Source organism: Lepisosteus oculatus, chromosome 14 (genome assembly GCF_040954835.1).
Source record: "Lepisosteus oculatus isolate fLepOcu1 chromosome 14, fLepOcu1.hap2, whole genome shotgun sequence".
NCBI classification, from domain to species: Eukaryota; Metazoa; Chordata; class Actinopteri; order Semionotiformes; family Lepisosteidae; genus Lepisosteus; species Lepisosteus oculatus.
This window is the reverse complement of record NC_090709.1, coordinates 10,390,838-10,411,803: the sequence shown is the minus strand read 5'-3', so window position 1 is coordinate 10,411,803 and position 20,966 is coordinate 10,390,838. Positions and strand designations below refer to the sequence as shown.

The 20,966-nt window shown below is 53.4% G+C and overlaps 2 non-coding genes and 1 pseudogene across 2 annotated transcripts; all 3 read right to left on the bottom strand.

Annotated features, from left to right (window-relative positions):
- Positions 1-15,333: 15,333 nt before the first annotated feature.
- On the bottom strand, positions 15,334-15,452 carry LOC138216703 (5S ribosomal RNA). Its single transcript, XR_011180415.1, has one exon. It is a non-coding gene; the product is annotated as a 5S ribosomal RNA (ribosomal RNA).
- Positions 15,453-15,989: 537 nt separating this feature from the next.
- LOC138218538 (5S ribosomal RNA) lies at positions 15,990-16,108 on the bottom strand (annotated as a pseudogene).
- Positions 16,109-16,645: 537 nt separating this feature from the next.
- On the bottom strand, positions 16,646-16,764 carry LOC138219135 (5S ribosomal RNA). Its single transcript, XR_011181576.1, has one exon. It is a non-coding gene; the product is annotated as a 5S ribosomal RNA (ribosomal RNA).
- Positions 16,765-20,966: the final 4,202 nt, after the last annotated feature.

Sequence of the window (20,966 nt, the reverse complement as noted above, 5' to 3'; positions counted from 1 at the left end):
AGGGGTATGTACTTGTACACTGTAGTGCACTTGTAGGAGACCTCACAAGAAGACGCGCGTTTCTCTCCGAATTCTTCTGAATTGCGTTTTTCTCTTGTGCCCGCTAGGCTGACACCGCGGACACAGGAAGTCTCTCTGTGCATAAAAGGAGCTCTGCTCCGGACCCTTCAGGCAGAACAGTTTCGGGACCTGAATGAGCTGCTGTCTTTTCTCCAGCATGTCCTCCAGTTTCCCAGTTTTAAATACCCCCTCCAGAGCCAGGCCACCAGACGCATGCAGCAACACCTCCTCACTGGAGACACGTTCTGGAGGATTACGGGGAGTGATGTCTAGAACAGCGAGCTGCTGCAAGATGCTTTCTAGTTCCTTCCGAGGCTGTCGAGACTGCCCTAGAGATGAGCATAGCTCCTTCGCTCTTGCTTCAAGATCTGTGTGGCCGTGTTCTTTTTCCATTCTGATCAGTTCAGTGAGAGCCCGTTTTGTTTTCTCTAGTTTCTCCTGCAGTCTCTCCATTTGCTCTTCCGCCAGGTCGCTAGATTTCACATTTGGATCGGGAGTTCTGACAAGTTTGTGAAGAGCACTTTTCTCCCACACTTCTCGCACGTGCAGTTCTAACTTTGCGTACTCCTCCTCCGTGACAAACTGTAAAGAGTTTGTGTTTGTAAGATGGAGACTATGTAGCTTTGGTAGCCAGTACTCTGCTTCGAGGCCCACGCTTTCAAGCTCTTTGGAAAGTTCCGCCTGTTTTTGGTCCATCGATCTTTTCAAATCTTCACTTTCCATACTTATCTGAAAAAAACAGAGACATTTGTCCATCAACAAGGTGACCAAATTCCCCAAAACGCGTCCCATTTCTCTTGTCTGCTCCTTTCCCCCATTTCAAATAGCCATCTTAGATCGCACAATTATTTGGTCAAAATGTAAATGATTTTTTGTAGACTCACTGCATCAATACAGTAACAGACAATCGAATTACGGTGTCATAATGACACCGATAATGATAAATATTTAGTCAATGACAAATATTTAGTGAAAAGCAGTATCAGGTAAAATAAAGTAGAAATTCCCTATATCATGAAAATATACTTTTTTCCAGTATTCGCTCTAAACACTACTTAACTATCTATTGTCAAAATGATCATTAGAGATGTTTTTACTGTTTAAGAAGTATAACTACGTATAACACTAGGTGACCGCCAAATCTGCTGTACTGACAGGCCTCCCGGGTACGAACCGCAGAGAGTTATCTTTTATCCACAAAAACACCTTGTCTACATATCTGGAAATAAATGGGGTTTTTTTTTCACTCCAATTAGGAACATAATTCATCACTTGAAGACCCTTCGTAAGGTAAAACTGAATAAACCCAAAAACGAAAATCCCTTTACCTGTAAAATCTTCCTGTTCGTTCACAGAATTCATTCCCAGATCAATATTTATCCTGACAGAAAACTGAATCATCCATGTAGGAGTGGCAATAGCTCATCTCCAATTTACCCTGCTATAGTAGCTATCTTGCCTTAAACATTTAACTTTTGTGGGAGGCTGTAAACTCACATTACCTCACTAGGTGTCTTAAAATCACTGTGTGGGTAAAGGACCTATCTCCGTTCAAATGCACCTACCCCCGTGTAACTGGAATTAACTGCCTGCTGAAAAAACACAGGGCTGTAAAACCTTCTACCAGCATGTCTTATATCCAGCAGCCATCTCACCCTGCAGCTCCCAGCTGGCAGCCCCCTCCTCACTGGAGCCCAGCAGGTGGGAGCCCAGCCAGTACCTGGAGGGGAGACTACTGGGAAAAACTAAGGTTGCTGCTGGGAGAGGTGTTAGTGGGGCCAGCAGGGGGCGCTCTCACCCTGCGGTCTGTGTGGGTCCTGATGCCCCAGTATAGTGACGGGGGACACTGGGCTGTAAACAAGCGCCGTCCTTCGGATGAGACGTCAAACCGAGGTCCTGACTCTCTGTGGTCATTAACAATCCCGGGGTGTTTCTGGAGAAGAGTAGGGGTGTTACCCCAGTGTCCTGGCTTGATTCCCTCCCTGGTCTTGACCCATCATGGCCTCCTAATCACCCCCCTCTCTGAACTGGCTCCATCCCTCTGCTCTCCTCCCCACTGAGAGCTGGTGTGTGGGGAGCGTTCTGGCGCACTATGGCTGCCGTCGCATCATCCAGGTGGGGCTGCACACTGGTGGTGGTGGTGGGATTCCCAATGACCTGTCAAGTGCTTTGAGTGGAGTGTCCAGAAAAGCGCTATATAAGTGTAAGCAATTATTATGTCTTGTAAACCAGCTCCTTATTGGACGAAGTGTATTACCAGTCAGCAGTGAATCAACTGATGCAGAAGTCGTGCTAGGTAATCTTTTGCTTAAAAATCACATGGTTTGCAAGAATGTGACAAGCTTTTGTTTTTTAATTTTAAATTACTATGGAATACTTTCATGGGTATACAGTTTATCAGAATATATAGCACCTCTTCAATATATGTCATGTCTAGGAGTTGATACCTCCTTGTGATTATTATTTTCTATAAACCCGTCTCCCCACTGCTCTCTCCAGTCCAGGGTCACAGACTGGGGGAGCTGGAGTCTGTCCCAGCAAGCAACAGGCACAAGGCAGGGAACACACTGGACAGGACAGCAGTCCATCACAGGACACACACACACACACACACACACACACACACACACACACACACACACACACACACACACCCTGGACAGGACACCAGTCCATCACAGGACACATACTCACACACCCTGGAGAGGACAGCAGTCCATCACAGGACACACACACACTCACACACCCTGGACAGGACACCAGTCCATCACAGGACACACACACACTCACACACCCTGGACAGGACACCAGTCCATCACAGGACACACACACACACTCACACACCCTGGACAGGACACCAGTCCATCACAGGACACACACACACACTCACACACCCTGGACAGGACACCAGTCCATCACAGGACAAACACACACTTACACACCCTGGACAGGACACCAGTCCATCACAGGACACACACACACTTACACACCCTGGACAGGACACCAGTCCATCACAGGACACACACACACACCCTGGACGGGACACACACTCACACCAGGGCCAGTTTTCCCAGAAGCGAATTCACCCAACAGCCTGTCATTGGACTGTGGGAGGAACCAGAGTCCCCGGAGCAAACCCACATGAACATGCAAACTCCACACAGACAGCACCACAGGTTTAGAATCGATACCGTGCTGCCCCTACAGAGAGACCCCCCTTCTTAATATCCCCTCCCTGTGTAAAATATATATATCCCTGCCTTGACAGCATGTTCGTGATTAATTTCATTAACATCGTTTCCTGTCTTGAGGATAGCAGTTTGCGTCTGCGGTTCGAATATTTCGATCTTGATTGGCTTACATCTCAGGAATCTTCCGAATTCGAAAGCAAGAGCAGGGCGGATGTGTCTTTTTTTTCAAGAACAGAGAAAAAACGACGGTGAACATTATTTTGCTACTCAACAGAAGCAGAACTCTGATTGACGCCGGCAGTTTAGCATTCTGAACTGTGTTTCGTCATGAAATGCGTTCACACCAACATCAGCACTTAAGAACGAGTGCGAAAGTGTATTAATTTCAACCCAGAAGGTGTACTGTATAGCGTCCAGAGCACGATACTGTTGTGAAACACCCCGTCCCCGCCTCCAAAATACAGCTTTTGTTCGAGAGCTTGATTTCAAGAGTTTATACATCGGAAGCTTTCGTTTTCATTCCTCATAGCTCGTCACGACGCCATTTCCCCCAACATTACCTGTACAGGCGAAGCCGCTCGCCGGAGACTTGGATCTTGTGTTTGTGCTGGAAACTGATCTCACGTGAACTGTACCTGACGGCAGTTTGAAATGGTGCAGGTCGCTGTTTCCGCATTTAACTCTGGACAAGGCTCTTAAAACGAAAGTATAAAGTAGAACTCGCAGTTCAGGAAGTGTGTGGGTTTCCTCAAGATGTGCGTGTGCGTGTGCGTGTGCGTGTGCGTGTGTGTGTGTGTCCTGTGATGGACAGTTGTCCTGTCCAGGGTGTGTGTGTGTGACTGTCCTGTGATGGACGGGTGTCCTGTCCAGGGTGTGTGAGTGTGTGTGTGTCCTGTGATGGACTGCTGTCCTGTCCAGTGTGTACCCTGCCTTGTGCCTGTTGCTTGCTGGGACAGACTCCAGCTCCCCCAGTCTGTGACCCTGGACTGGAGAGAGCAGTGGGGAGACGGGTGGATAGAAATAATAATCACAAGGAGGTATCAACTCCTAGACATGACATATATAGAAGAGGTGCTACATATTCTTATAAAGTGGACGGACGAGGGGACAGACGAGAGGACAGACAAGTGGACGGATGAGTGGAAAGACGAGTGGACGGACGAGGGGACGAGGGGACAAGTGGACGGACAAGTGGACTAGGGGACAGATGAGTGGATGGACAAGTGGACGGATGAGTGGACAGACGAGGGGACGGATGAGGGGACAGACGAGGGGACAGACAAGTGTACAGTCGAGGGGACAGACGAGGGGACGGAAGAGGGGACGGATGAGAGGATAGACAAGTTGACGAGGGGACAGACAAGTGGATGGACGAGGGGACAGACGAGGGGACGAGGGGACAGGCGAGAGGATAGGCGAGGGGACAGGCGAGGGGATAGGCGAGGGGACGAGGGGACGAGGGGTCTGTCCCCTCGTCCACTTGTCTGTCCCCTCGTCCGTCCACTCATCCATCCACTCGTCCCCTCGTCCGTCAACTTGTCTGTCCTCTCTTCTTTCCCCTCATCTGTCCCCTCGTCCGTCCACTTGTCCCCTCGTCCATTTGTCTGTCCCCTCGTCTGTCCACTTGTCCACTCGTCCCCTCGTCTGTCCACTCGTCTGTCCACTTGTCCACTTGTCCCCTCGTCTGTCTCTGCTCCAGAAGCGCTGGTACGTCTTTTTAAAGTCCCTGAGCTGCGTGTCGGTGGAGACAGATGATCAGGACGAGCCGATGGAGGTGGTGGAGACCGTGGGTCAGGAGAGGAGGAGCAGGCTGCCGGGAAGGACAAGAAGAGGAAGAGGAGGTGCAGGTGAGCAGACAGGGGGGCGCCGCCCGGTCGTGTCTGTGATTCAAGGAGGAGTCTCCTCTTGCTGTTTGATGTCATGGTGACGTCTGTGTCTGTGTCCCTCACACCTGCAATAACAATGTTCTTTCCAGGTTCCTTTCCTGGTTCTGTGCCAGCTAAGATCTGGACTGGATTGGACTGGACTGGACTGGACTGGACCGGAGCTGAGGGGCCCCAGACTGGACTGGACTGGAGCTGAGGGGCCCCAGACTGGAATGGACCGAAGCTGAGGGACCCCAGACTGTGCTGGACTGAAGCTGAGGGACCCCAGACCCCAGTCTGGACTGAAGCTGAGGGACCCCAGTCTGGACTGAAGCTGAGGGACCCCAGTCTGTGCTGGGCCGAAGCTGAGGGACACCAGACTGTGTTGGACCGAAGCTGAGGGACCCCAATCTGTGCTGGACCGAAGCTGAGGGACCCCAGACTGTGCTGGACCGAAGCTGAGGGACCCCAGACTGGACTGGACTGGAGCCTAGGGACCCCAGTCTGTGCTGGACTGAAGCTGAGGGACCCCAGGCTGGACTGCACTGGAGCTGAGGGACACCAGACTGGACTGGACTGGAGCTGAGGGGCCCCAGACTGGACTGGACCGAAGCTGAGGGACCCCAGACTGTGCTGGACTGAAGCTGAGGGACCCGACTGGACTGGACCAAAGCTGAGGGACCCAGACTGTGCTGGACCGAAGCTGAGGGACCCAGACTGTGCTGGACCGAAGCTTAGAGACCCCAGACTGTGCTGGGCCGAAGCTGAGGGACCCCAGTCTGAACCGAAGCTGAGGGACCCCAGTCTGTGCTGGACCGAAGCTGAGGGACCCCAGACTGTGCTGGACCGAAGCTGAGGGACCCCAGTCTGGACTGCACTGGAGCTGAGGGACACCAGACTGGACTGGAGCTGAGGGGCCCCAGACTGGGCTGGACTGGAGCTGAGGGACACCAGACTGGACTGGACTGAAGCTGAGGGGCCCCAGACTGGTCTGGACTGAAGCTGAGGGACCCCAGACCCCAGTCTGGACTGAAGCTGAGGGACCCCAGACTGGACTGAAGCTGAGGGACCCCAGACCCCAGTCTGGACTGAAGCTGAGGGACCCCAGACTGGACTGTGGAAAACTTTCACATTATCTCCACCTGAGTCCTCAGATCGTCTGCATGACCTTGTATTATTAATTATTTTAAGGTCCTGTGATGATCGTAAGATGGGGGGGGGAGGGGGGGTCACTAAATAAACCCTTGACATTAATCTGTATTGTAATTTTTGTTCTTTTGTTAAGCATCAATAAAAAATTTAAAAAAAAATCTGTTTAGCTTTTGGTTCCCCCCCCCCACTGAAACGAACGAACAGAGTCTGTCCTTCTCTTTCATCCCGGAGAGTTTGTGGTTGACGGATTGAGGCCGAGAGCCCTCGTCGTCGGCGTGCCACCAGTTGGCGGGGATATAGCAGGGGGGGCATCGTGTCCAATACTCCTTGAAACGAGACAGATTTCAAGCCACCTCCGTCTGAAGAGAAGGAAGTCGACCACGAAGTCCAGGGTGTCCTAGGAAGCTCTTTAGCCATCGTTTGCCCAGCAGCCATCTCACCCTGCAGCTCCCAGCTGGCAGCCCCCTCCCCACTGGAGCCCAGCAGGTGGGAGCCCAGCCAGTACCTGGAGGGGAGACTCCTGGGAAAAACTAAGGTTGCTGCTGGGAGAGGTGTTAGTGGGGCCAGCAGGGGGCGCTCTCAACCTGTGGTCTGTGTGGGTCCTGATGCCCCAGTATAGTGACGGGGGACACAGGCGCCGTCCTTTGGATGAGAAGTCAAAACGAGGTCCTGACTCTCTGTGCTCATTAACAATCCCGGGGTGTCTCTGGAGAAGAATAGGGGTGTTACCCCAGTATCCTGTCCTGATTCCCCCCCGGTCTTGACCCATCATGGCCTCCTAATCACCCCCCTCTCTGAACTGGCTCCATCCCTCTGCTCTCCTCCCCACTGAGAGCTGCTGTGTGCTGAGCGGACTGGAGCATCATCCAGGTGGGGCTGCACACTGGGGGGACTGGAGGGGATCCCCCTGACCTGGGAAGAGCTCTGAGGGGAGGGTCCAGACTTATTAATTATTATTATTATTCGTGCTGCACTAGGCTTCAGTCCTGGCAGTGAGAGGGGGACTCTGTGATCAGTACAGATACTTATGACTGTATAATAATACACGATAGGAATGGAAAACAGGGTAGCGCTGTAATCTCTTCGAAACGTTTTGAACTGCCAGAAGAAGTTTTCACAACCCGGACTCGTGAAGGTACAGGTCTTCTCCCATCGTCCGGAGCAGGGTGTACCGTGTCCTGGTGATTTCTCCCGTTTCGAACGGAGTTTAATGTCGCGTTTCTACTTTATTAGAGAGAGGCACTGAACATCCTGTGATGGACAGGTGTCCTGTCCAGGTTGTGTGAGTGTGTGTGTGTCCTGTGATGGACTGGTGTCCTGTCCAGGGTGTGTGATTGTGTGTGTGTCCTGTGATGGACTGCTGTCCTGTCCAGGGTGTATGAGTCTGTGTGTGTCCTGTGATGGACTGGTGTCCTGTCCAGGGTGTGTGTGTGTCCTGTGATGGACTGGTGGATCACAATATTGATTCTCCTCCTTGATTCCCTCCTTCATCGCCAGAGTGAAAGCGGGACACGGCAGTAAAAGCTCAGCCCTGCGGGTGGTGGTCCTCTCGGCCCCACGGGGGGGGGGGTTATGTTCACGTCCCGCTGGGAATCGCACCGACGCGGCGGGGTTCGTGAACGTCCCAGACACCAAGAAAACGAGAGAGAGAGAAAAAAGGTCGTTTTGTAAGCTCAGCGGGGAAACTTCCTGAATCTCGGGGTTGCTTCTTGAACCCCGAGATTCAGGAAGTTTCCCCGCTGAGCTTACTCTGCCGAAAACACGCAGGTTTTATTTTTTTCCGTGTCTCCCCCCCCCCCCCCCACACAGGCCGTTTCTGTAGCGTGAAGTTGTGTTTTTTTGCGCGCCGGTCGGTGAGGGGCGAAATTTTAATTATTTTTTTTTTCCCACGGTCTGAAACAGAAACGGCCGGGTGGTGTTGTAGAGAGGTTGACGTGCCTGGTTTTCCACGTCTGCGAAGCCCGTTTGGCATCTCTTTTCCCCGCAGGACGGGGGAACCCGTGGTTTTTGTACGTGGCGTGGCCCGAAATTTCCGCCCTTGGCCGCTAGAGGGGGGTGGAGGTTGGTCTTTCTTTTATTTGGGGGTCGGGGGGGTACTAATTTCACTGAACCCCACCCCACGGAAACCCGTGTTGGACGTGGGGGTGCTGAATGCGCCCTCGACGTGATTTTGTCTTTAAATTCAAGTGCAGCTTTTGTAACCCTTGGGCCGGAAACAGCTGGACCCGTTTCCCCTGCCTGTCCGAGGTGGCGACTACCGGGGTCGTACAGGGACACCCGGCTGGCCGCTGAGAGTTGGAAAAATAAAATGTCCACCCCAAAAAAAAACAACCGCGAAAAATATCGGCCATTTTTGTTTCGCGGCCGAGCCGTGAGCGCGTCGGGGGCGACGTCACGGGGGCGTCACAATGAGCCGCCTTACGTCACAGAGCGGCGGAATCTAGCGGGGGCGGCGCCGGAGCCCCGTGAGCTCAGAGGAGTGAAGAGCGAGGAGGAGGAAAGGACTATATAGCGCTTTCTAAACACGTGTTTCTTCCAAGAAAGATTCGCGGGTTACTTCGACTTACCGGGTTACCGTGAAATCGGTAAGTCGCTCAAAAGCGCTGCTGGCGAGAAATAACAAAATAAGTTGAGAAATAAGTTGGTTTTTTTACCGTTACTCCACTCTTATGGGTGTGATCGTGCTGTAAAAAGATATTGAGAGGAGGTGCACCTCTACACAGAGGGTGACGGGGGTGGGGAACAAGCTGCCCAGGCCTGTAGTTGAAGCCGATACCCTGGCTTCTCTCCAGACACAGCTGGGTGAGCTCCTCCAGTCAGGACAGGAGGCTCTACTGTACAAAGAGAGTGGCGGGGGTGTGGAACAAAGCCGATACCCTGGCTTCTCTCCAGACACAGCTGGGTGAGCTCCTCCAGTCAGGACAGGAGGCTCTACTATACACAGAGAGTGGCGGGGATGTGGAACAAAGCCGATACCCTGGCTTCTCTCCAGACACAGCTGGGTGAGCTCCTCCAGTCAGGACAGGAGGCTCTTCTGTACACAGAGGGGGGCGGGGGTGGGGAACAAGCCGCCCAGCTGTGTGGCTCCGCCCCCTCCCCTCCCCACTGTGACTCTGCTTGTCTCGGCAGGACGATGCACCGACAGAGATGCCGCATGGCCGTGCGCGGTCGCAGCAGGACGAGGGCCTGGCGAGGCGTCGTAAGTCCACCCCTCCCGCCCGCCGTCCAGCGTCCAGCATCCAGCCCTCCTCCGACTGACCTCTCCGCCCCCAGTAGCGCTCGCTGTATTATAATAACAATAATAATAATAAACTTCACTGATAGAGCACCTTTCACACACATAGCAGCGCAAAGCGCTTGACAGACCAGGTCTCACGGTAACACCTCTAGACGAGGAGAGACACTTCCAGTGGTGATCTTGACTGAGGACACGCCCTCGGCTCAAGAGACAGGGTCACTTGTCCAGTATGGCCTTCTGAGAGCACAGATTGCCTCTGGACGTCCCAGACTCTTCCTGGACACACTGTACACACTCACCTGTCCAGACTCTCACTGGACACACTGTAGAGACTCACCTGTCCAGACTTTTACTGGACACACTGTACACACTCACCTGTCCAGACTCTTACTGGACACACTGTACACACTCACCTTTCCAGACTCTTACTGGACACACTGGTCAGACTCACTTGTCCAGACTCTCACTGGACACATTGTAGAGACTCACCTGTCCAGACTCTTACTGGACACACTGGTCAGACTCACCTGTCCAGACTCTTACTGGACACACTGGTAAGACTCACCTGTCCACACTCTCACTGGACACACTGTAGAGACTCACCTGTCCACACTCTCACTGGACACACTGTAGAGACTGCCCAAGGCCCCTAGTCTCGACACGACTGGGCTGGGCTATTTGGTCAGAGCTGTCTCGGAGATGGGCTGTTTGGCGTCTTCACAGGTCACACCGGTCAGGCCGAACCCGGACTGGCAGCGGGAGAGGTCCCGGCCCAAGTCCCGGTGCTTTTCCGTAAGTCTGACCCGGTCGCCTTCCGCGAGACTGGACCGGCCGCCCTGTGGTGGGCCCGGTGCCCCACATCTACCCTACAGCTCCCCCTCTGACCCCTAAACTCCCGATACCCTACAGCTCCACACTCTGACCCCTAAACTCCCGATACCCTACAGCTCCCCCCACTGACCCCTAAACTCCCGATACCCTACAGCTCCCCACACTGACCCCTAAACTCCCGATACCCTACAGCTCCACACTCTGACCCCTAAACTCCCGATACCCTACAGCTCCACACTCTGACCCCTAAACTCCCGATACCCTACAGCTCCACACTCTGACCCCCACAGTCCTGATGGCCGAGAGGTCTCTGCTTGCTGTAGTGATTGAGTGAGCTCTGTGGACCTAACCTCTGTCTTGTGTCCTCGTTTTCAGCGTCTCCTAGTGGTCCGTCATTTCACCAGAGCTGAAGGTGAGATCTGGGGAGGAGACAGAGCACCCCCTAACACCCCTGAGCTAGGTTACAGGGTAAGACAGCTTCTTACTGTTGGACACACCTGTCCACACTCTTTCTGGACACACTGGACACACTCGCCTGTCCGGACTCTTACTGGACACACTGGACACACTCGCCTGTCCGGACTCTTACTGGACACACTGTACACACTCACCTGTCCACACTCTCACTGGACACACTGGACACACTCACCTGTCCAGACTCTTACTGGACACACTGTCCACACTCACCTGTCCAGACTCTTACTGGACACACTGTACACACTCACCTGTCCACACTCTCACTGGACACACTGGACACACTCACCTGTCCAGACTCTTACTTGACACACTGTACACACTCACCTGTCCATACTCTTACTGGACACACTGTACACACTCACCTGTCCAGGCGTAGTCTCTGCTCCTCATCCCCCCTGCGTTGTGTCTCCCTCTCTCCCCGCTGGACAGAATCCCGTGGTGTCTTCGTGTTTCCCCGAGCTCGTCCAGAAGCTGGAGAGGGCGGCCGAGCTGCAGCTGGAGCTCCCGGGGTCGCCCGGCTCGTCCCGCTCGGGCTCGCCCAGCTCGTTCCGCTCGGTGTCCCCCCCCTCCTCGCCCGAGAGCCCCCTCCGCTCCCCGCCCCCGGCCCCCCCCTCCGGCCCCCTCAGGCCCCTGCCCGCCCCGCCCCGCTGCCCCCCCTTCATCCCCGCCATGCCCCTCGAGCCCCCCTGATGCCCGGGGCGGTGCCCCTGCCCCTGCCCCCGCCCGTCCTGCCCCCCATCGCCCGCCCGGCCCCGCCAGGCCCCGCCTGGGGCTCCCCAGTGCGGAGGGCAAGGAGAGAGGCTGAGATGTCTGACGAGGCAAGTGGGGCAGAGTCTGTCCGTCTGTCTGTCCATCTGTCCTTCTGTCCGTCTATCCTTCAGTCCATCTGTCCCTCTGTTCATCTGTCCCTCTGTCCTTCTGTTCTTTTCTCTGTCCATCTGTCTTTCTGTCCTTTTCTCTGCCTTTCTGTCCATCAGTCCATCTGTCCTTTTCTCTGTCTTTTTGTCCGTCTGTACTTCTCTCTTTCTGTCTTTCTGTCCTTCTGTCTGAGTCTCTCCATGTCTCCCTGCTCTCTGTCTGTCCTGCGTTGTCCAAGCTGGGCCTGTCTCCCTGTGTCTCTCCGTGTGTCTCCCTGCTCTCTGTCTGTCCTGCGTTGTCCCAGCTGGGTCTCTCTCCCTGTGTCTCTCCGTGTGTCTGCCTGCCTGTCTCTCTGTCTGTCCTGCGTTGTCCCAGCTGTGTCTCCCTCCCTCCTCTCTCTCTCCGTGTGTCTCCCTGCTCTCTGTCTGTCCTGCGTTATCCCAAATGGGTCTCTCTCCCTGTGTCTCTCCTTGTGTCTCCCTGCTCTCTGTCTGTCCTGCGATGTCCCAGCTGGGCCTGTCTCCCTGTGTCTCTCCGTGTGTCTCCCTGCTCTCTGTCTGTCCTGCGTTGTCCCAGCTGGGTCTGTCTCCTCTGCTCTTTGCCTTCAGCTCTGTTCGCCGATGTCCCGCCAGCCCGTCACTCTCTCAGCCTGTCTCTTGACTTGCAGGAGGAAGAGGAGGTGGAGACAGCTCTTCCGGCAGGAGAGAGGAAGGAGGTCAGTGCTGGTCCCACCCTGCCCCCTGTCCTGTCTGTGGTGGAGTTTTGCCGTCTTGTCTGTCCCTGGGTCTCAGTGTCTCTCTCTCTTTCAGCCCTGTCTGTCAGTGTCTCTCTCGGCCTGCTGTCTGCCTGTCCCTGCCTCTCTGTCTCTCTCTCTTTCAGCCCTGTCTGTCAGTGTCTCTCTCCTCCTCCTCTCTGTCCTGTGGTGTCCAGGCAGTGTGTCTCTCTCCTCCTCCTCCTCTCTGTCATGTGGTGTCCAGTGGGTCAGTATTAGTGGGCTACACCCAGGCTCACTCACTGCGAGTGTGATCTCAGCAGAGTCTCTGTGCTCTTGGGACACTTGACTCACCTGTCTCTCTCTTTCTCTCCATGTGCTGTCCCTCTCCTGCCCCCTCTCTCCCTCCACGGACTCCAGCTGGAGGAGGTCCAATCACCACCTCCTGTGAGACAGAAGAAAAAGAAGGTGGGTGATGCTCTGATCCTCTCTTTACTCCTGTCCAGTGTCCAGTCAGTGTCCAGTCAGTGTGTCTGTATGAACCCCTCTCTCTCTCAGTGCAGTGTTCATGTCCTGGAGTGTCTAGTCAGTGTGTCTGTATCAACCCCTCTCTCTCTCAGTGCAGTGTTCATGTACTGGAGTGTCCAGTCCGACTCTTAACGTGACTCTCCTGTCTCTGCTTCAGAAGCGCTGATACGTCTTTTTGAAGTCCCTGAGCTGCGTGTCAGTGGAGACAGAAGATCAGGACGAGCCGATGGAGGCGGCGGAGACCGTAGCTCAGGAGAGGAGGAGCAGGCTGCCGGGAAGGACAAGAAGAGGAAGAGGAGGTGCAGGTGAGCAGACGGGGGCGCCGCCCGGTCGTGTCTCTGATTCAAGGAAGAGTCTCCTCTTGCTGTTTGATGTCATGGTGACGTCTGTGTCTGTGTCCCTCACACCTGCAATAACAATATTCTTTCCAGGTTCCTTTCCTGGTTCTGTGCCTGCTAAGATCTGGACTGGACTGGACTGGACTGAATTGGACTGGACCGGAGCTGAGGGACACCAGACGACTGGACTGCAGCCTAGGGACACCAGACTGGACTGGACCGGAGCTGAGAGACACCAGACTGGACCGAAGCTGAGGGACCCCAGACTGTGCTGGACCGAAGCTGAGGGACCCCAGACTGGACTGGACAGGAGCTGAGGGACACCAGATTGTGCTGGACCGAAGCTGAGGGACCCCAGTCTGTGCTGGGCCGAAGCTGAGGGACACCAGACTGTGCTGGACCGAAGCTGAGGGACCCCAGACTGTGCTGGTCTGAAGCTGAGGGACCCCAGACTGGACAGCACTGGAGCTGAGGGACACCAGACTGGACTGGACTGGAGCTGAGGGACCCCAGACTGGACTAGATTGGAGCTGAGAGGCCCCAGACTGGACTGGACCAAAGCTGAGGGACCTCAGGCTGTGCTGTACCGAAGCTGAGGGACCCCAGACTGTGCTGGACCGAAGCTTAGGGACCCCAGTCTGGACCGAAGCTGAGGGACCCCAGTCTGTGCTGGACCGAAGCTGAGGGACCCCAGACTGGACCGAAGCTGAGGGACCCCAGTCTGTGCTGGACCGAAGCTGAGGGACCTCAGACTGGACCGAAGCTGAGGGACCCCAGTCTGTGCTGGACCGAAGCTGAGGGACCCCAGACTGTGCTGGACCGATGCTGAGGGACCCCAGTCTGGACTGAAGCTGAGGGACCCCAGACTGCACTGGACTGAAGCTGAGGGGCCCCAGACTGGACTGAAGCTGAGGGGCCCCAGACTGGTCTGGACTGAAGCTGAGGGGCCCCAGACTGGACTGATGACCTTTTGTTAAGCATCAATAAATTTTTTTAAAAAAAAATCTGTTTAGCTTTTGGTTTTTTCCCTCCCCCCCCCCCAAGGTTGCTGCTGGGAGAGGTGTGAGTGGGGCCAGCAGGGGGCGCTCTCACCCTGCAGTCTGTGTGGGTCCTGATGCCCCAGTATAGTGACGGGGGACACTGGACTGTAAACAGGCGCCGTCCTTCGGATGAGACGTAAAACCGAGGTCCTGACTCTCTGTGCTCATTAACAATCCCGGGGTGTTTCTGGAGAAGAGTAGGGGTGAATATCAGCTTCTCCCCTCTGGCCAACATTTCAGGGCTCCCAGGTGTAGATCCCAAATTGAAACAAATTTTAATTTGTTACCTAGTTAAACAGTTAATAGAAGTGAGTGACCAGGGTAAATAAAGGTGGGTCAGTGTAAACTGTTTATTCTGGACCAGACTTCGTCATGTGTGATATGTCATGACTTCTTATATTAAGTTTTATCTTTATATTTAGTTCTACATGTGTAATAGATGCGATGTGTGTCCATAAAAAGGTTTCTCCAGGGGAAAATCAAGTTGGTTTTAAAACCGTGTTTCCTTTTTAGGGTACGTTTGCATTCCAAGTGTGAAGTTTTTGCCTTTTTATCATATTTGGGATGTGAATCCGTGGTATTTTTGCTGAGACAAGTTGCCTTTCTTATACGCGGAGGGATCTGCTCGTGAGATGTCCGCTTGGTCCATTTCTGAGCTCAGTATAAGGTGTAGAAAGCATGACTGTCATCATAACCCGCCTCTCACCCAGGTGTGGAATAATGTTGTGACTATTGCTTCAGCAATAACATGCTGATTGCATGTTTCTAGATGGGTATAACAGAGATCTCAACTACTGAGGGGCCTTATTAATAAAGTCTCCACAGTCGAAGCGCTATGTCTCTTTTCAGCTGGCGATAAACCTTTCTTCGATCCTTTGCGGACTTGTAAAACTGTTCCTGATCAGAATAAAAAACGCTCACGGTAATACACAAGCACCCGTGTCTCGCCAAAGCTGACAAATAAACAGACGGACAAGCCGCACTGCACGTGTGAACAGGGGAATGAGCGAGCGAGCGGGGATAGGGCGCCTCCTGCGCTTAAAAGCTTACAGCACCTGGTATTCCCAGGCGGTCTCCCATCCAAGTACTAACCAGGCCCATCCCTGTTTAACTTCCAAGATCCGACGAGATCAGGCGTGCTCAAGGGGGTGTGGCCGTAAGCGAGAGCAAGGCTCGCTGACACCCTTCTTATTGAGAGGACAGCTCTGTCACCTCTTTTACGACGCTGCTTTTTTTCCCTTGCGTTTTTCTCTTCTTCCCACGTTCTCTCTCTTCACTGCCTTTGTCCCCGCTCTATTTCACTTCAGCCTTTCACTCTTGCTTCCTTCCAATGAGGACGGAGCTGCGGGAGAAAGGGCGCTATAGAGGATCGCTGTGGAGAGCTGCTGCTGTGCTTTGACATCTGAGCTCTGTGGAAAACGATCTCAATACAATTCTGAAAAACGCGACTCTCCGAACGCCAGCCGAACAAGTCTCCACAGCCGAAGCGCTGTGTCTCTTTTCAGCTGGCGATAAACCTTTCCTCGATCCTTTGCGGACCTGTAAAACTTCTCCTGATCAGAATAAAAAACGCTCACGCTAATACACAAGCACCCGTGTCTCGCCAAAGCTGACAAATAAACAGACGGACAAGCCGCACTGCACGTGTGAACAGGGGAATGAGCGAGCAAGCAGGGATAGGGCGCCTCCTGCGCTTAAAAGCTTACAGCACCTGGTATTCCCAGGCGGTCTCCCATTCAAGTACTAACCAGGCCCATCCCTGTTAAGTTTCCGAGATCAGACGAGATCAGGCGTGCTCAAGGGGGTGTGGCCGTAAGCGAGAGCAAGGCTCGCTGGCACCCTTCTTATTGAGAGGACAGCTCTGTCACCTCTTTTACGACGCTGCTTTTTTTCCCTTGCGTTTTTCTCTTCTTCCCACGTTCTCTCTCTTCACTGCCTTCGTCCCCGCTCTATTTCACTTCAGCCTTTCACTCTTGCTACCTTCCAATGAGGACGGAGCTGCGGGAGAAAGGGCGCTATAGAGGATCGCTGTGGAGAGCTGCTGCTGTGCTTTGACATCTGAGCTCTGTGGAAAACGATCTCAATACAATTCTGAAAAACGCAACTCCCCGAACGCCAGCCGAACAAGTCTCCACAGCCGAAGCGCTGTGTCTCTTTTCAGCTGGCGATAAACCTTTCCTCGATCCTTTGCGGACCTGTAAAACTTCTCCTGATCAGAATAAAAAACGCTTACGCTAATACACAAGCACCCGTGTCTCGCCAAAGCTGACAAATAAACAGACGGAAAAGCCGCACTGCACGTGTGAACAGGGGAATGAGTGAGCGAGCGGGGATAGGGCGCCTCCTGCGCTTAAAAGCTTACAGCACCTGGTATTCCCAGGCGGTCTCCCATCCAAGTACTAACCAGGCCCATCCCTGTTTAGCTTCCGAGATCAGACGAGATCAGGCGTGCTCAAGGGGGTGTGGCCGTAAGCAATAGCAAGGCTCGCTGGCACCCTTCTTATTGAGAGGACAGCTCCGTCACCTCTTTTACGACGCTGCTTTTTTACCGGGGTAAAGTTAGCTTGAAGTTCGAAAACGATTTTGACACGCCTGTAGCGTTTACACGAAACCTCTTAGAATCGCGAGAATACTTGCTTTGTGCATAAAATACATTGTGAATGCTTTCTCAGCCTTTACTTTTTCGTTTATATTACATTTTTTGGACCAAGCACGAATATTCTTTTGTCCATATCTTCGCAACGGAACCACAGAACGCCTTCAAACCAAATGCATTTTAAAGACCACGACGTGGATATTTCCACAGCCTCTACATCAAAGTATCAGTGAGCTAATTATCTTTTTTTAAACCTCCGGTTTTTCATCGATGCGTAATTACGCACTAACTGGAACCCGGGGGACTGATGGATACACAAGTTCACAACGCGAGAAATACTGTTCAATACGGTTTCATGCGAAAAACCCGTATATGACCATAGGAAGCATTACAGCGCAGTCTCCAATTACCCAGACTGTAAGCACGGGAATAAAGCTTTGTCTGAATTCTGAAACCCTTCCTTTGCGTCCTGTTTTCATTCAGGTAAGAGTCAACTATATGCACAATACTACTGACAGCAGGAAGATTAAAATATTCTTTACTCAGCAGCTTATTAAAAACAGCTCCCATGATGTTCAAACCGATTATTTACACAGAACACTGACACAGCTTTGCGTTCTGAATCTCTTTTTCTCGTGTGTTTATTTAATGTGGCACAATGTACTGGGATAGGGGTATTCTGTTCACAAACCAATAGCATTTAAACCACAGCACCCACAATGCTGCAAGTAAGTGTTTTACACACTAAGCAGAGAGCGATGTCTTCCTCGTTAGTATAGTGGCAAGTATCCCCACCTGTCACGCGGGAGACCAGGGTACATCAGGACATGCATTGAAGTGAAAGCAGGATATGCTGCGACATCCACTGTGCAGATCCCGCCACACTAAGAGGTGAGTGGGTCTGTTCGATCACAGCGCTAGGCGAATCCCCAAACAGTGTGCGTGACAACAAACGAAACGGGCCTGTTTCCGCCCGGTTTCGTTCCGGGGAAATCGGGCCCAGTAGTGGCGGGATCTGTACAGTGCATGTCGCAGCGCTTCAATGTGCTTCCTGATGTCCTACCCCGAGAACAGAAAAGACAGCATCCACAGCAACAACAGCTCAGGTCTCTGCACAGGAGCTAAGCTGCCCCCATCTCCTCTGAAGAAGTGTCGTATGGCCCTGACACCCACCCCTCCACTCTCTGTGTAAAGCACTGTTGTATGGCCCTGACATCACACCCCCACCACTCTCTGCGGAAAGCACAGTCATATAGCCCTGACACCACCCCTCCTTTCTTTGCATAATGCAGTGTCATCAAGCCCTGACATCCCACCCCCGCCACTCTCTACGTAAAGAAGTGTCGTATGGCCCTGACATCCCACCTCCACCACTAACTGCGTAAAGTAGTATCGTCAGGCCCTGACATCCAACTCCCGCCACTCTCTACGTAAAGAAGTGTCGTATGGCCCTGACACCCACCCGTCCACCCTGTGCTTAAAAAAGTGACGTCAAGCCCTGACATTCCACCCCCTCCACTCTCTGCGTAAAGCACTGTCGTATGGCCCTGACATCCCACCCCCGCCACTATCTTCGTAAAGCAGTATCGTCAGGCCCTGACATCCCACCCCTGCCACTCCCTGCGTAAAGAAGTGTCGTATGGCTCTGACATCACACCCCCACCACTCTCTGCGGAAAGCACTGTCGTATAGCCCTGACACCCACCCCTCTACTATCTGCAGAAAGCAGTGTCGTCAAGCCCTGACATCCCACCCCCGCCACTCTCTACGTAAAGAAGTGTCGTATGGCCCTGACACCCACCCCTCCACTCTCTGCGTTAAGCTGTGTTGTCAGGCCCTGACATCCCACCCCCGCCACTCTCTGTGTAAAGCAGTGTCATATGGCCCTAACATCCCACCCCCAACACTCTCTATGTAAAGCACTGTTGTATCGCCCTGACATCCCACCCCCGCCACTCTCTACGTAAAAAACTGTCGTATGGTCCTGACATCCCACCCCCACCACTAACTGCGTAAAGTAGTATTGTCAGGCCCTGACATCCCAATCCCGCCACTCTCTGTGTAAAGCAGTGTCGTATGTCGTATGTCGAGGTGAGGTGAGGTGCGACACACCGGAGTCCCGACGCTGCTAATGCGGAGCACTTGTTGAACTGGCATTGAAAGGACGTGTGCGCACGGAGCGAGCCTTCCCTGCGGCGGAGCGTGGAAACTTTCTCCCCGCGCTGCAGGAGTTGTGTGCGCTGCAGCGGTGCCGAGAGAACAGCACAGAAGGCAGCAGGCTCTGGAGAGCGGGTAAGAGACCGAGCCTTGTGGGCAGGCGAGCAGGCCCGTTTTTTGGAAATTGCTGAAAAGGCTCCGGTGTTTGTTCGGTGTGTGGCAGGCGCACGACGCGAGCTTGCGTAGCGATCTGCCGGTCTGGTGTTATGCAAATGAGGCCGAATTGCATCCCGGGACATGCTGCGAATGCGCAATGGCGACTGTAGTTGTGTAGGAAACGGCGCGCTCGTTTTCTCGTTTTGCCCACCCTTTTGAGTGTTAGTGTGGCGTGAGAGTGTGCGAAAGAGTGGGCCCAGCAGGAGGCGTTGAGCTGGCCTAGGCTGCGCGCTTTGTGCTGTGGGTGCGGGCCGCTTGCAGGGGCTTGTACAGCTCATACTTACTTGGCAGGGGAGATACCTTGATCAGCCTGTAGGTGGAGTAGTTGGATTGTTTTCCTTGTTTTGTGGAAGCAGTGTTTGTTTAGCAGTTCACGAAATGGCAACTTTTGGATCCCGCAAGAATGCTGTGCGTTTTGAGCTTTTGGATGACCTCTTCATGGATCGTATGCAGTTCAGCAGAAAAGTGTTGCAGAAGGAACTTGGCTTTGAACCTCGGCACTTGGATTTCATCTTCGCTCTCCCAGGTCAGAAAGCATTTGAGGTTGTTTTTGCTACCTATCCTCTGTTTGAACAATGTGTGGATGTGTTTGAGGCAAAAAGAGGGAAAGTTCCTGCCCTTGAGAAGATCGACTTGCAGCCTCTGACACAGAGAGAGAGGAAAACGGTGCATGTTGTTATGTTCTTGGAACTGGCAAAGACGGAGGACATTCACACCTGGCTTAACCAGTACTGCACTGTCCACCATGGAACTGAGGTTAGAGATGTTGACGGTATAAAAACAGGAGCAAGGAAATTCGAGGTTCGCTTGCTACTGGACAATGTAAATGGAGGCTTAAGGCACCTGCCCTCTACAATCCGGCTGGGCGCCTGCAATGGCTATGTTTTTTATGTGGGACAACCAAAGGTGTGTCGGCGCTGTGGTGCTGTGGGACACCTGGCATCGTCCTGCACTGTGAAATGCTGCAAGACCTGTGGCAAACAGGGACATTTAGCCTCTGACTGTTCAATGCAGCCAAAGTGCAATTTATGTGGCTCGGAAGGACATGTTTTTAAGAACTGCCCTCACACCTACGCCAATAGACTCAAAATGAGAAAGGATGAGGCAGTGCTTGTTTCAGCCAAACCGGCCCGAAAATCCAAAGCAAACAACAAGTCAAACAAAGAACCCTTGTTGGACAAAGACTCCTTGCCTCCAGCCAGGATCAGTCCTGCTGTGGCTCCGGGGCCGGTGGAAGAGAAATCCACTACGCCCCCACAACCGCAGTCTGCACCAGACAAGCACGAGGGTTTGAAAACCCCAGAGAACAGCGAGGACCCCTCCCCCACTTCTGCTCCTCAGAACGAGGGCCAGTGTGGGGCCCCCCGGTGGAGCGGGTCCAGCGAGGATACCCAGGATTCAGCGGAGCTGCTTTTCTCAGACTCTGCAAGTGCTACAGATGCCCTCCTCTCTTCCATCCAGTCCATCACGGAGGATCTGCAGCAGCTGGTGGGTGAGGGGGAAGAGGAGACTGGTGCATCAGCTGCACCCCTTTCCCCTCAGTGCTCCCAGGAGCTGGACTTGAGGAAAAGGAAAAATGACTCTGTTTTCTCCCCGAGCGAGGAGGAAGGAGAGCATGGTGATGGGGACAGCTGGAACCCCTCCACCCCTCCCTCTACCCCCTTCCTTGAAATGGACTCTGTGAACGCTTTTACTGCTGCCACCCTG